Genomic DNA, 11410 nt, shown 5'->3' with positions numbered 1-11410 from the left:
CTTTTTTTTCTTTTTTTAATTGGGCATTTTTAAAATCTGCAGGTTATTAAGAATAGTCTAATATAACTTATTTTTTTTGTTTAAGATGTTCTAGAAAAGGCATTGTTAATGTAGCTAATTGTTCTTATTTGTTGAGGTCTCTAAATAAAAAAAGCTATTTTTAATTACAAGAATGCTTGTATGCCATTGTGTCACATTGTATGCCACTTGTGAATAACGAATTGTGGGGATAAAATTCGGTTATCTGACATAATTTTCTAGGATCATTTTTAAGCATCTAAAGAAATTTCTTGACTTGCAAATGTCTTGTTTCCAGTGATTTCAGCTGGTTAAAAGTTTGTGGGCATTGTTCCAGTCATTCAAAACACATTTGCACTAGGATGCTTATTAAGCAGTTATGAGTGCAAGTTTAGGCTTTCTTGTAAGGAGGATTTTGTGAAGAATTCATTACCATTAAAGGGGTATCTTTTTTTCTTTTGTAGGTGCCTCTAGAAAACTTTGATCTCCTTAGCACACTAGTGCAGAATGAGTTTGATGAGAAAAGTATGATGATTGTTCTAATAAGAACTTTTGCATGTTTATATTAATTTGTGCCATTAAAAAATACATGAGATTTTACTTGTTAACACCTTGTAGTGTGATGGAAGTAACATTAGATATTAGGCTCTGGAAAAATACGCTACGAAATCATATATTTTGAATTGTAAAATATAAATAGAGGACAACAGTTAGAAGTGAATTGCTTTCCTGATTCAGGTAAGAAATGAAAGGATTTGGTGCTTTAGAATGAGGAAGTCTGTAGAGATGGTGAAACTGAAGTTGTATTTGAATATCAAATATTTATGGAATTTAGCAGAAAGTGAAGATCTGAATCATATTGCTTGGAAAAGTAGGATATAATGCCTTAGGGTTCTGGAAAATATAATATAGACCAAAAGTAGTAAGCTTAATGTTGGGTTTCACTTTAAAACATTTATAAATAAAATGTTCATCTGTAAGCTTTAATTTTAGGTTCTCTCTTTTTTCATTGTTCATTACAGCTAAAAAAAGAAGTCCTATAGCACTTCTTAAAAGCGTTTGCACAGAATGAATACCAGAAAAATGACTATTAATGACAGAAACTCAGGACTGAGTACTCTTTTTATCACCTGAGAGAAAAATAGGCTTATCTGTATTCTCTGATTTAGGAAGCAGCCTGTTCAGTTAGCATGTCTGCTTTCTCTGTTCATATTGCTCTATCAGAGAAGCTAGCTGTGTTTGTAATTTGGGCTGGTGTAGCTCCACTGCATAGTAAGCTGAGAGTGTAGAGCCAAGATGCTGCCCATCCAGAATGGGGAAAAAAACTTGACTTTGCGTGCTGCCTATACTTCGTTGTTACGAACTGTGACACAGATAGCTGGTAAAGGGTGAGCTTGGGGCCCTTCGTTTCCTGGTGGGGACTGAACAGAGAGATAGCCTACTTAGTAGTGTGTCATTTTTTTTTCTAATGAAATGTTGCAGCAGCTGTAACTTCTTACTCCACTTTAGTCTGCATATACTTGCCATTGTTGCATAATGTTTTTTTTTCTTTTTTGTTCATTCAAACATCTTAGGAAAGTTTGTAAGATAGATTTTTTAACTCAGTGCTTTTCAGGGAATTAGCAATAACACTCTCCCAACACATTCCTGTGTGAGAGTATTGTGTATAGGAAATCTAAAGGCAGTATATGTAAGTTCCCTGACCCAACTGCTGAGGACTCTGTTCAAGGGGAAGAAATAGTGGAGTTCTACTGTGTGCATTTGTACCATGTGTAGCACCTCTGTTGCTGCAGTCTGTTGGACATCTTTGGGCTGCTTGCACAGAAAGGATTTGGGGAGGAGGAGGCAGAGGCTGAGGTTGTTGAAGTCCCTTGTACCTGTTTTTTCTTCTTGCAGACAAGGAAAGCCACAGGTGGTGTCCTGGCTATTTCCACTTTAAGTTAGAACGTAATAGTTCTCATGTAATAGTTCTGCAGCTGCTTCTAGGCTTGGAGGAGAGGGATCTGTTTACCTTGGAGTCTAATATTTCTCAGTGAGCTGTTTGATACTTTGGGGCATGGATTGAAGGTGTGGTTTTGTGATAAACTGTCAACTGAAGAACATGCACTGTAATCCTGTGTAGCTATTGCATGATATACTTCAAAATATCAAGAAGAGTTTACACTAGATATCCAGGTGACGGAAAACTAATAAGCAAGATGCAGCTGTTAAATAAGGAAAATGAAGTTGTGTAACTTTTGCAGATGCTGAGAAATGGTCTGGTCCCCAATGCACCTGCTTTTGGCACAGCCCTGGGAACACAATTTTGGCAGGAGAAGTGAAAATTTCAATTGCCAATTGAGTCCTTACTCTGGAATGCACTCGAGCACATGTGCCTCTGCCTGCCAGCCCAGGAGGAATTCCTCTGAAACTACTCACAGGTATACTGCAAGTTCCGGAAGATAACTAAATTTCAGGCCCTGATTTAAGTATGCACAGAATTTGTTGCACATTCAAAACAAATAGTTGAGAGGGGAAATGGATACTATTGATAAGCAATGGCATTTGAAACATATGCAATATTTACTCTGAAAGCATCAGTATTGTGAATCCTTTCGACAAGGGGTGGAATGGGAGTTTTATGGGTGATGGTGGTGTCAGCAAGGTGGTGTCTCTTCATTTCTCTTCTGTTTCACTGGTTAGCTCCCGTCTTGGGGAGATTCGATTTCACTGTTCAGGCCTCACTGCAAGGTAAATGCTGATACTGCATCTACCAGCTCATCTTTCCAACATGTATAAAGTACCTTACTGTAGCACTACCTCCTCCCTCGCTCTCCTTCTCTGTCCATATGCTGACCAAAAACATGTTTTGCTAGGGGGAGAGAGGAGCATGGTTGGCTTTCGACTTTCCTTCTCTCCACTGCTGGAGCAAAGGTGCCTTGTAGATACATGGCCCAGCTTTGGCAGAAGGGTTGGAGACAAGGAGGCACCATAGTATGCAAAGACTAATAGCAGCTCATGACTAGTATCACAGATACCATAGAAGGGATTAATAATTTTTGTATCCTCTCATATTGCATATGCTTAGAATTATGATGCCACTTTACCTTCTGTAGGCCTCCTGTTGCTTTCTCATGTTTGTTTTCTGGCTGTTGACACAAACTGATGGAAATTAGAATAAAATTCAATGAATCCCCTGAACTTTTCACAGAGCAAAAGTGCATAGCTTTTTGATGACAGATAATAATTTCTTCTTGTTTAGAGATACAGCAATACAAAGAAATGAATCTTTTCAGGCTGCTGCTTAAGTTTATTGGAGGTCTAATGCAGACAGGGATTATGGAAAACATGTATAGTAGAGAACTCCCTGAGTACAGGGAGATGAAAAACAGCCCTTTGCTTTAACTATGCTTCACCCCCCACCCCGCCCCAGCCTTATTTGAACAATTTGGTTAGAAAATCAAGACTGAAAAGACAATCTGAGTTTCATGCATCTTGCAGGATTGAGTTGAAATACTTTCAATATGTTCAACTCTATTTTATTGTAAAGAAAAGTAAGTTTTATATTAGGAACCAATAGTTAACATTGTTGAATAGAACTACTTATATTAATACTGATAATGTGGTGATTTCACACATGCATATATGCAAGCATGTATTTCTCCTCTAGGATATATATCAGTTATCATTTCTGTGGATGTGCTTACCAAAGAAAAATGTAAACAACTTTTGTTTGAACTGCTCTTTCTCAGATGAAATACAGTAAACTGTGATGTCCCTGTATTGGAAGTGGCCACCAGGTGTCATCAGAATGCTTTTATTTTTATTAATTTTCTGTTTCCTTTAAAAGTGTAGGGGCGCTTTGTATTTTTCTTTGGAAACTTCAAGCTACAAATAATCCTGACTGCTTATGCTACCTGTTCAGTGAAACACTCATGCAGCTGTTTCCAGCTGCAATACTTTAATAGGCTAGTGATAAGAGGAAAATGGGAAGCACAATAAAACAAAGAAGTGTGGCATATACACAGAAATTATTACATGCGTTCTTTGCTCTAGTCATTTAAAAGATGGGGATAAAGGCAGTAACCTAAATTATGTGGACCTAATTTATATTAGCAGAATGTCATTACAGAACAGCAAGCAAGGCAATTAAAGCCTAAAAAAAATTATTTAAAACAGGTTAGATTTCCTTTTCTTTCTATCTTATTACATCCTCCCTCCTTTTTATGCCCTTTCTACAATTTTGGTGTCCTGATGTCACATACAACTTGTTTGGGGTTTTATTTATTTATTTATGGCTGTTTTCCCCTCCTTCGCAGTTTTGTCTAGTTCATACTCCCTTTCTGCATCTTGTTTCAGCTTACCCAAAAAAATGATTCTTAGCGTGAAGAAGATAGATTTGTTTGTGGTGGCCTTTCCACCTGTGTTAGCTCTGCTACTGCTTCCTGAGTCTACTCGAGCAGTGGTGGCAGACAGATGTAATCCCAACTGTGATGATGAAGGCTGTTGTTGTTTTCCGTATGAAATGATGGTTTAAAACAAGGATATGCCAACAAAGGTAGAAACAAAGACATATTTTTCCATCTTTTAGGTTTCATTTTGAGCAAAGGTTGATGAAAATTCAGTAAATCTTGGCAGATATTAAATTCTAGAATGGCCTTCTAGAAGAATAATACTGTTTATATTTTATATCTTTTTCTACCAAAGCATAGGAAAAACCCAAACTTTTAACATTTTTTTTTCTGAGTGTGAGCATGACGTGCTTCCTCTAATAACCTTCACAGAGCAGTCCATTGCAGGTAAAATGGTTCTACAGCCTGTGGTAGAAAAGAGATTCAAATTACACTTTTTGTTTCTCTCCAAGTCTAGTAGGTAAAGTCAGTCAGAATTGCATCATCATTGCATATAAAACCACATCATTCTGAGATAACTCCTTACTAGTTGTGAAAAATGTAAGCTTCTATCCTTGAAGTTTCCTTTATGGAACTGATGAACTCTCTAAAGTGTTTTGAGTACACACTGCTTTTCATTCATAAAAATCAGTGTTATGGAAATACGATCTTTCCTGGATCTTCAGAAGCTTCTTTTGCACATTTTCATCCCTATTGTTTTATCTGTGCCTCCTTCTGAAAATAGTCAAAATTCTTCAAATTTAAAAATTCAAAATAGGAATCTTTTTGAATTTCAGAAATTAAAAATGGAGGGGTTATTCAGCACTTTTTAAAGTGGTGCTAGTGCACTTTCGTTCATTCTCTGTCTTGGACTTGCATGTTGATTCTAACAGCACTTGAATGTGTATCCACTTTTTTTTTTTTTTTTTTTTTTTAAAGACTCTCTTTTCAAAGCTGAACTGATCAGTGGTCACTGCAGCATTTAGCAGCATTTGCTGTTTCTGAAGCAAATGGATATTGAAATAGGGGACCTAGCCTTTTGCTCTTCAATTTTTACTGTGAACTGAAACATATCTTCTTTACAGCAGGAATTCATAAGAACTTCCTTTCTTTTGTCCCCCCCCCCCCCCGGAAGTACTTTCAATGGTTTGGAAGCAGAAGCAAGAAGGATGCAAGCAGGGTTCATTTCACTATGATGCCATTACAGTTCTTTCTGATTCCTATGACAGAGTGGATTTAATGAGTGCAAATTGCTTGAGTTTGTCAGTGATATTCAAGTGAGGAGTGTTAGTATGCATTTTATTGTGTTACTATAATTATTGCAGATCCATCAGTGTGGTAGTTGCTTTGAAAGTTTTTGAAAACCTATAGCTTATTTGGAAGTCTCCTCTGGAATTTCTGGTGCCCAAAGTAAGTGGCTCAAAAAAAGAACATGGTCACAGTACATTGAAATCGTAACATTCTGGTACTGCAAGGCAAAATGCATGTTTGTAATCAAAAGCACCAAACGCTGCTCAAAATAAAGTTGATCTTTGTTCTGTTTGAACCAACAGTCATAGTGTCTTCTGTATTCCGTCTGTCAAGAGAGCAGTGAAGGAAGCCAGTTATCTTTGTAGGACTGCAAAAAAGACCTGTAATTTGATTTAGGAAGGATGTTATGCCCTTGAATATGAGTAGTTGCTTATTTGGCACAAAGGTCTTACATTGAGATGAGTTGTTCACATTCAGTTTTGTGCAGGCTATTTAAGGAGCTCATTAAAATGATCTTGCTTCATTGTGTCTATGATTTCATTGAAAGAATTGATTTGTTTGAAAAGAGGGATTTCTAAGGCAAAAAAATGAAACTGTTTTCCATATGTCAAATCTGTTACAAACACTGTAGATTGGATATTGAAATACTGAATACTTCAAGAAGATAATATGCTAATGAAAAGTGCTTTGGAAATTCTAATGTCTAGATTCTAATGTCTAATTCCAAAGACTAGCATAAGAAATAAAAATGATAGAATAATTTTGTACCTGTAAATGTGTTTTATTTGGGTTCTTCCATACCCTGTTCCTTGAAGAGTTGACATATGATCAGAAAGAAAAGTAAATAACTATCTCCTGAGCATTAAGTTAAAAAACTTTGCAGTTCATTACAGGTTTATGGATCATTAATGAATTGCTTGCTCTTTTGATCTTAAATTAAAATTACTACTTTCTAAATTTCACCTGAGGATTAGGGAATGCAAGTATCAAAAATCTCAATTGCACATGTATTGGCATAGAGTAATTATATACTATTTGCACTATTAGAAGAAAAAAATAGGGAAAACACTCAAGTAGGTTGCTTGGTACATACTGATATGGTATCTAGTACAGTTCTGTACAAAAGCATCAGTCATTTGGGGACAGAAGATATTCTCTTTGGGGAAAAAACAATGTAAGAAGAATACAAAAATCTGTGTTGTTATCTTGGTGGCAACTTGGAAAGAATTACTTCTTTTCCTTTTTGTTTTCTTCTTAGTAGGTACTGAGGTAGTGTTGAATTATGACCATGAATGTGTCCTTTAAATTAGATTAAATATTAAAACAAACTCCGTGATTCTGACCATTAGGAAATCCTGATGCATGAAAGAGAATTGTTAATGTAAAGCTTTCCCTCAATAACTATTCAAGTATCCAACTATCCAAAAGAAGTAAAACATTTTTAAGCTCTTCAAAGCAAAATTATCAATCCATATGTCACATCAGCATAGAAATTTATACATCCAAATCCTCACCTTATATATGAGGACATGCACATCTTTTAAATTACAAGTGCATAATACACAATTTGACTAGTAACAAAATCAAATAATATAGCTAAGGCTTTTTAGCTGAAGACTTAGTTGATATTGCCAGTGGAGTTACTGAGCTTAGCATTTTCTGCATAGAAAGATTCAGGCCACAAGAAGTTTCTTTTTCAAAATTATTAACAACACATTGTTACAAATAACCTCAAAATGCCTTGGGTAATGAATGGATGCTTCCAGGCAGAAGAATTTGTTAACCTGAAGCAAACGTGGCAAATTAATTTTTGGTCATATCCTTTAAGAAACTCTTCAGCTATTCTTGATTTATATGAACATTAACGGAAGATTTATATTCCAAAAAGTCAACTCGCTTTTGAGTTAGAATGGCTTCAGTTTGAACCTCAAACATGATATTAAGAGATAGCTGTTTAATAGAACTGAGCTTCAAGGAAGGAAAGTACTGAAGATTTGACTGCTGTGTATTTTGTTTGGGCTTGATTCTGCATTCCTGATGGCCTGCTGGGTAGCACCTCTTGATTTCATTGCTGCAGTCCTAGAGGCTATATGAATCCTTTTTAATATATTTATGCAATATGTGAAGTGGTTTTGTGTTGTTGCACTTCTCCTATTTGTTATTTCTCAGAATTTAACTGTAATCTTTAGTAGGTAAAGGTAGATAGTAAAGCCCCAGAGCTTGCACCTCACATATTTTAGATTTACTGATTCATGAATAGGATATTTATTACTTCAAGAAGTGTTCTCTTGACTTAGAAGTCGAGTTAGAAGTTACTATATGAATTTATCAGCACTGCAGAGCCAGTACCGCTTTGGCATCAAAAGCCTCGTTCAGCCACACTCTTTAGTAGGACTTATCTTTAAGCATGTGCTTAAATTGTCATAGCTGCAGAGGTATTCTTAGTACATCTAATACATGCCTTTGGTTATTAGTTGATTTAATTGAGACTGGAAGGGACCTCTGGAGATCATCTAGCCTAACCCCCTGTTCAAGCAGGGTCACCTAAAGCATGTTACACAGCATCGCATTCAGGTGGGTTTTGAGTATCTCTGGAGAAGGAGACTCCACAACCTCTCTGGGCAACCTGTTTCAGTTATCTGTCACGCTCACAGTAAAGAAGTTTTTCCTTATATTCAGATGGAACGTCCTGTGTTTCAGTTTGTGCCTGTTGCCTCTTGTCCTGAATCCAGGATGCAGAGTCTCTGCTACTGATACAACCTTTGTGCCAGACTCCAGTTGGATCGAAGGCTGAATTTTGCAAAAACAAAATCCACTTAAAATCCACAAAATGCACTTAAACTGATGTATCATATTTGAAATGTGATCATTAGAGCTTTACACCCTCAGAATGCTCTTGACTCATCAGTTATATAAGGGCTAGCCTATGGCTGGTAATAATTAGTGCAGCAGCTCTGATGACACTGGAAGTGAATTGGCTTATGCAGGCTGAGGCTCGGGACCACCTAGGTTTGTGAGCAGCCAGTTCCATTGCCATCCTCCTCTCATCCTGTGACAAAACTGAGAAGGTAGAAGTACCAGACTTTAAGGAGTGAGGGGAGCAATAAACCCATGTGTGAAACTAGGAAGAGGTCTGCCCAAAGCTCCCTTTGGATGTGAGGAACTACTATCCTGCCAAGAAAACTGAGGCATGTGCCATTAAAATTTGTGTGTTAGAGACACAACTGTGTTTCTGAGCAAAGATCATAGTGGGGAGAAACTGAGACATGGTTCAGTTTTGTGTTTAGATGTTGGCTGAAATCTGGAAAACTGACCAAAGCTCAGCAAATTGCTAAGACTATGGTCCCTGCAGAAAGTAGAGAGGATAGCCAGTAATATCTACCTCAGTAAATGTCCTGAATGCAACTTTAGGAGAACTGAAGGAAATTTAAAGAAAATTCATTCCTTAAATTAAATAATTGACAGATAATTTTAGAGAGACAAAGGCAACCAAGACATGTTTTCTTTTTATAAAGAATTATTTATAGAATATGATGTTTAAGCATGGGGGGAACTCCCATTAGCAGTCTTTTGACGCAGTTTAGATGGAGGTGGATCAGAGACTAATTTGCCTTGGGAAGAGTATGCGGCGGGGGGGGGGATTATTTTTGTGAACACTCAGCTGTGAAGTAGAGACAAAATTGATAAAAGCACATCATTAACTGTTACTGCACCTAACGCGTTAAGTGCAGTCTAGGAGTTACTGCCATGATAATACTGGTTATTGGTTGTGGGAATAGATGTGAGCCTGCTGACTTCATCAGAAGTGCTGCCTATAAATGAGGCAGAGGGCATCTCCTGCCCACGTGGTAGGGAAGGTTTTTCAAGAAGTGAAGGTGGAGACAGGTGTCTCCATTTATTATCAACTTGTAGAATTGTGGAATTAGGTAAGAAGGCTGGGACGTGAGATTGCTTTGCGCATTTGTATTATGTATGTGGCTATGTTTAATTTCATACTGAATTTATGGAAGTCATTAGCACCACCTATGGAATTCTGTTTTGCCTCTTTTTTTTTTTTTTTCTGACTACAACCAATTTGAAAAGATGAAAGAAAGGAAATATTTTTTTTTCCTAAGTGTTTGAATAATTCCGTAATTGATGCAGTACAGTTGAATTGAAGGTTGGATGCCAGAACTGGATGTGCAAGTTGATTTGAATGAATTGGGTAAGCCTTGCAATCTGGGATTTTCGATAGAGCACAGAGAAAGATGAACTTCTGTTGGAGAGTAAGTGAACAAATTACAAGAAGTAAGGCTGAGCCTGCAGATACTGCATGCAAATGATCAGCCATTTTTCTTGAGGTTTGCGGGTGCCTGTTGGAAATGAGCTGAATCTGAGCTGCAATGGCAGAAAAGGCATGTTCTGAGACTAACTGATACCTCTCCCTGACAGCCGGGAAGCATCCACCTCAGGTGATTACTGTATCTTGGGCTGAAGGTGGTTTGCAATTTCTGTCAGAAGTTGATCTAGGTGTGACAGCACTTTAAGGTTTAAATCAAATTACGGAATGACTTTAAATGGGCATGAAGTATGTCAGAAGAGAGTTCGGTGAGGAGCCACCAATCTCCTACTCATTAATAATGCCTAGATGTGAGAATTTTTGTCAATGGAGAAACCACTAATTATCCAGATACACCCTTTGATAGTGAAAATTTCCAGTGCAGGTTATTAGTTCCCTGCTGGACATGTTCTCTGATAAATCAAATAGTCTGAAGGAATGAAGAAGTTTGAGAATTGGTTTGATACTGTCAATTTTATTGTACAGCAAAGGAAAAACTTCTCTCTCTAGGTCATTCAGGGAAGGAGTCTTGGGAAGAGTGGACCTGTTGTGGCAGGGCGGCAGGGCAAAAGGCCCAGGACTTCTGCGTGCCGACAGCTAGGGATAGACTAGTGGCACTCAACACTGACGTAGTTTCTTTGTATTTCCTACGTGGGATGTATCAATAGTGCTTTACACCCATTAAACAGTATCATTTTCATTTGGTCTTTTTTTCCGTGTCCCAAACAGTGTTCATAAAACTTTTCAGGGTAGGTTTGCACTTTAAGGGCTTCATTTGCATCTGGTGTAAGTTGCTGCAGCATTTTTGAACACACTGACAGTATACTGACTTTTGCCAGCTGGGAACGTAGACCTGATTGTTTCACATATTCATTAATTGCGATAGTTTCCATCATGGTTTAGTGAACAAAAGAAAATAATACAATATAGGAATCACAAAAACACAGAGGAGCCATGTCTGGACCTTCCTAAGGGCTGTTGTGGTCTGGACATGTTCCTTCTTGCATTTAAAAAGCTAGGTATAGCTACCTAGGTGTAAGTGTGGTCAGTACTTTAGCTTAATGAGACCTGCAGTTGAGAAATAAGTCCCTTGAATGTTTGCAGCTGCTGTGCGCTCAATTGCTTATAGGCCTTATATAAATTATTGTTAAGCAAAAAGGCCAATTGTTTTGTGCTTCCATAGATACTGAGTCCAACTGATTTGAGTATATTTTTCCAGTTCAATACATTCTTGAACTACTTTAGCCTCAAAAATAAGCATGAGTAGTGGTATTTTTGAGGTGTGTGTGTGGTTTTTTTTTCCTTCTCCCTCCTCCCTGCCCAATATGTACTTAACTAGCTTTTTGTACCCTCTGTTGACTGTATTGTACTCTGATTCAACATTGCAATTACTTAATCTTGTCAGGAAGTACTTACTATTGTGGTCATGGCCTCATTCAGTGGCTAACTGAAC

The sequence above is a fragment of the Rhea pennata genome, chromosome 2 (assembly GCF_028389875.1).
Source record: "Rhea pennata isolate bPtePen1 chromosome 2, bPtePen1.pri, whole genome shotgun sequence".
Lineage (NCBI taxonomy): Eukaryota > Metazoa > Chordata > Aves > Rheiformes > Rheidae > Rhea > Rhea pennata.
Note: the sequence above shows the minus strand (reverse complement) of the source record.